The sequence below is a fragment of the Quercus suber genome, unplaced genomic scaffold (assembly GCF_002906115.3).
Source record: "Quercus suber isolate HL8 unplaced genomic scaffold, Cork oak 2.0 scaffold_374, whole genome shotgun sequence".
Lineage (NCBI taxonomy): Eukaryota > Viridiplantae > Streptophyta > Magnoliopsida > Fagales > Fagaceae > Quercus > Quercus suber.
The window spans coordinates 206,809-211,825 of NW_027069826.1; the positions used below are offsets into that span (position 1 = coordinate 206,809).

At 35.3% G+C, this 5,017-nt stretch overlaps 1 long non-coding RNA gene across 1 annotated transcript; it reads left to right on the plus strand.

The window, feature by feature from the left end:
• The first annotated feature begins 245 nt into the window (after nt 1–245).
• On the plus strand, nt 246–3,675 carry LOC136062035 (uncharacterized). Its single transcript, XR_010623867.1, has 4 exons — nt 246–2,155; nt 2,240–2,428; nt 2,521–2,903; nt 3,011–3,675. It is a non-coding gene; the product is annotated as an uncharacterized LOC136062035 (long non-coding RNA).
• The last annotated feature ends 1,342 nt before the right edge of the window (nt 3,676–5,017 follow it).

Consider the following 5,017-nt stretch of genomic DNA (forward strand, 5'->3'; position numbering starts at 1 on the left):
AAAATCTTATTGACAAGAAACGATTTTCGAAAATTTGATAACCTTATGAATATATTGGGTATTTCAAAGGTTTTTGTGAAATTACTTGAAATTGAACTACGGTTTTTGTGAAATTACTTGAAATTGAACTGTGTTTTAATTTCATGTAAGCTGTGAGCTCTTCATGTTTTTACCTTTGGGCTGTGACATGTGATTACCCAGCCAGATGCTATAGTTTTTGTGACATTGGTATCTTGGCACCCTGTCTTTGTGGCGGATTGATGTTTTTGTGGCGTAGTTGATGTTTTCATGGCATAACTAATGTCTTGGTGGCATAACTGATGTCTTCATGAAATAAATGATGTATTTGTGGCATAACTGATGTTTTCATGGCATGCCTAACGTTTTTATGGCGACTTGTCATATGGCCTTGGGTTGGATTTTCAAGTTTTAAAAGGGTGTTTTAATAGCTCACAAAAATAGTATGTAGTTTCATGTTGAAATATTTTGAAAAAACTTGGACCATAAATGTTCATCATCACGAAACTTGCATTTCTCCCATCCCTATTAATTATGCTACTTACTAGGCTTTAGCTTATCCCACTCTCCAATAGTGTTACAGATAAATTAGCTACACGTTAGGCATGGAGCTTAATTTATTGGTGGTGATTGGAGTACTATATTAAATTGGGAGACTTGGACCATAAATGGTTGGTGATCAGTCTTGCAAAGTTGAACGAGGTCATAATCAATTCTATTGGAGGTTGGGCACTTGAGGTGGAGCTTATAACACGTTTTTGTAAATTGGAGGTGGAGCTTATAACACGTTTTGTAAATTGTTCATCATCACGAAACTTGCATTTCTCCCATCCCTATTAATTATGCTACTTACTAGGCTTTAGCTTATCCCACTCTCCAACAGTGTTACAGATAAATTAGCTACACGTTAGGCATGGAGCTTAATTTATTGGTGGTGATTGGAGTACTATATTAAATTGGGAGACTTGGACCATAAATGGTTGGTGATCAGTCTTGCAAATTTGAATGAGGTCATAATCAATTCTATTGGAGGTTGGGCACTTGAGGTTTGTTAGCGTTAAGCGTGATAGGCCTAGTGTTGAGGTTGTCTATTCATGATAAGATTGTGACCTTGTGTAATCCATTTAGAGTTTTGTAATATATTCATGTATTATATGGGGCACATGATTTTTAGTTATTGTTTGTAAATGTACTATAGAGCTCTAACTTGTAATGTGGAGGTTTTAGTATCGTTATATGTTCTTATCACGTATAAAAGAAAAGAAAAATCTTCCACAGTTTCTCTCTTGATGGTTCTTCTCTCATGCTTTGGACCCTTTTGGGTTTAGGGCGTGACAAGATTGCCCTTCTATATCTTTTTTCTTTGCTCGTTTGTGTGGTCTTCTTGAGTCCATAGGTAGAAAATATCCTTAAGTTGGGCTTTTTTTAGGGAGAGATTGTTCCTTTAGGTTTTTTCTGCTTTTTCTTTTTCCTTTAAGTTACCGTTTAGTAGGTATTGCCCAAACTTTGATGATGTCTGGAAAGGAGGAGGTTAGGTCTAGTGAACCTGAAACGGGCTTGTCCTCATTTAAGGACCATGGAGTTCTTGAAGTCTTTTCTTCCTCCACTCCATATAAGGCTTGGAGAATACGTTGTGCTCTTAAATAGAAAGACAAGAGGAGAGTTAGGAGTAGATTCCAATTCTCTCCTTCTGTTAGGATTAGGATCCCTAACAATGACAATAGGGCTTGTTCTTCCTACTCTAATGAAGTGTGCTTCTATAAGGCTAACTTTGTCAGTGGCCTTCCTTTTCCCATTCATTCGTTCATTAGAGAGCTTTTCTTCCATCTAAAACTACTTGCCCCCGCCCAATAAGTGGTTTGTTGCATGATCATGTAGATATCTACCAATGATGGAGACGCCATTAGGATAGACAAGTTTCTGTATCTTTATCGTCTGAGACAATCCAAGACTCAAGGTTGTTGGGAATTTAAGCCTTAGGATAGGAGTTAAAGGTTGGTTCTTGATTCCCCATCTTCTCTTTACAACTAGAAAACTAGCTTTTTCTTCGTCTCTGATGACGGTTAGGAAACCATTCCAGGTGAAAATCTAGATGACGCTCTCAAATTGCTTCGTAGTTGGGGTACTACTATGCCTGGTGCGTCTTTTTATTCATTTTCCTTGCATGTATATGATATTCTTCGTGTATGAGATATTGATGCTTCTTTTTTCTTATTTGCAGATTCTTTTCGTCCTCATCTGAAGAAGTGATACCATAACTGTCTGGAGCAGGTCAAAAGATAACTTGAAATCGTCACTAACTTTGACAAGCTCATTTCTCCTCAATCTCTTTTCCTTCATTTTTTTGGTTCGAAGCCCTACAGTGACATTAAAAAAAAAAAAAAAAAAATCATTGAGTTCGTCAAGAAGAGTAAGTATACTGACTTTGTGCATATTATGTTACCTTTTGGGTGAATTTTCTAGTGTTTGATATATATAGACACACACATATGTTTGTCTTAGGAATGGCGACTAGGTTTAGCAAGGGGAAATTGTCAGAGATCCAAGAGAAAAAGGCAAAGATAGGGCTAAAGGAGGGTCTTCTATTGAAGAAACACCAAAAAGATAATGAACCATCCAAGGGAGATATTGTTGTTGCTTCTCCAATCGCTCAGCCTGTTCTCCAACGTCCTGCTTCACCTACTTTGCCTTTTGAGTTGATAGTTCCTTTTGACGAAGTTGTTAAGACTTAAGGGAGAGACAGAGTGGTCCTCGACACTTTCTGGGACAATGTTGATGCTGCGGTGTTGAAGGCTCATGATGCCATCTCCGTTGAAGATCTTAAACCTCTGGCGACAAGAACGTCTTAGCAATTTATGTCGTCTCATGTTCACAAGGTCATGTAGGTAAGCTTTCCGTTTCCTTGCCTGAAAGTTCTTCTCGCTCCTCTTTTTTCTTTTTCTTTTTCTTTTTCTTTTTTTCTTCTTTTTAACTCTTCTATTTTCATCCCTAGATGTTGGGTGAATCTTTATACCTTTCTGGGATATACTTGGATTATGAGGAGAAGTTTGCAATTGCTCAGTCTAAGTTGGATTCCCTTTGTGCTAAAAATGATTTGCTTAAAGGAAAGCTTCTTCTTTTAATGACAAGGTGGGGAAAGCTCAAGATCATCTCCAGACTCTAGAATGGGATGTTAGTACTGAGAATGCTTTCTCCAAGCTAAAGGATAAGCAGATTGATGAAGCTTTATCAAAACTTCAAAAGGCTAGTCCTAAGGCAGTGGAGAAATTTAAGAAATTTGATAAGTACTCAGAGAAGTTGTGTGATTATTATGTGGGGGGTTTTGAGCTTTTTAGCAAATATATGGTGAAGCATCATCCAGATTTGGATTTCTCTACTCTTGACATGGAGGAGGTCGAGAAAGAAATTTTAGCAGATTGTCCTTGTGATGCCATAGTGGGAAATGCAGATATGATGGAGGATGATACCATCATCACTACAGAGGCTCCGATGGATCCGTCTCCTTTTATTTTATTTCTTGTTTATGAAAAACATAGTTCATGGGCTCGTTTGTTTTAAGCATGTTTATTTTCTTTGCTCTAACAATATTCTGTTTCATGTTTGAAGACTTTATGTCCGATAATTGCTTCGTCTTCGAATATGACTTGTTAACTTTCATCAATCTTTGTGGCCACGTTGAATGACGATTGTGTTATGCTTTAGATAACTCCTAAACCGTGAATTAACGATTTGGTAATACTTTGTGCCAAGTATTAATGAAGATTTAGTTATGTATTAATAACTTTTTAGGTCATGTATAAATGATTATTTGAGTTATGTATTAATAATTCTTTAAGTCATATTTTAACAACGATTTGGTTATGTATTAATAACATTTTGGTCATGTATCAATGACGATTTGAGTTATATATTAACAACTCTTTAAGTCATGTTTTAATGACGATTTGGTTATGTATTAATAACATTTTGGTCATGTATCAATGACGATTTGAGTTATGTATTAACAACTCTTTAAGTCATATTGTAATGAAGATTTGGTTTTGTATTAATAACATTTTAGTCATGTATCAATGACAATTTGAGTTATGTATTAATAACTTTTTAAGTCATGTATTAACGATGAATTTGTTATATATTGATGATTTTTTGGGTCGTTGACAACCTTTGTGAATAGTATATGATTAATTGTTAGAAATGAATGATGAAAATGGTTTTTGAATAATACTATTCTTCATGCTTTATTTGTAAGAGATATAAATCCTGGTAAAAATAGGAAACAACAAAATATACAATTTTAATAAAGCTTTAAATGGGAATTCTTCAGAATTTCTTACTGATAATTTTCTTTAAGTGCTTTATGTTCAATAAACGGTGTTGGGAAATTTAGACCCCAATTGATAGAATTAACAAGTTTTAAATCCAAGTTTGTTAATTAGATTTATTATGAACCTTGTTAAAACAAATAAACATCAATATCATGTCAAAATCATGCAGCGAAAAAATAAATAAGACAAGATATGATGACCTAGGAAAACCAATAAAACAAACTAGTTTCACAGTAAAAAACTTGGGGGGAAACCTTCCCGGAAAGCAATCTACTATAGTAAAAAAAAGTTTTAGATCTAGTACAAAACCTTTGTCCCTAGACTCTACAATCTCCGTAGATGAACTCATAGCAGAAACCTTCTACCACTTCAGAACCTTTGAACTCTTCAATATATGAATGCCACCCTTTGATGATGCACGAATTCCAATACGTGACTAACCAAGATCCTAGTACACTACTTCAATCACCAACTAGAAGAAGATGTTGGCTGTAAAGTTCTTCACTTCATCAACAATGAAGATCAAGAAGCACTTGGTTACAAAACTCTAAGGCACAAAGACGTAGTAGCTTCTTTTAGAGAGTATAAGGCATCGGTCACCTTTTGCATATGTTCTCCTTGTTATTCTCTTATGTGACGGCCTCTAAAATAAGCCTTATATAGGTCTAGGGTTG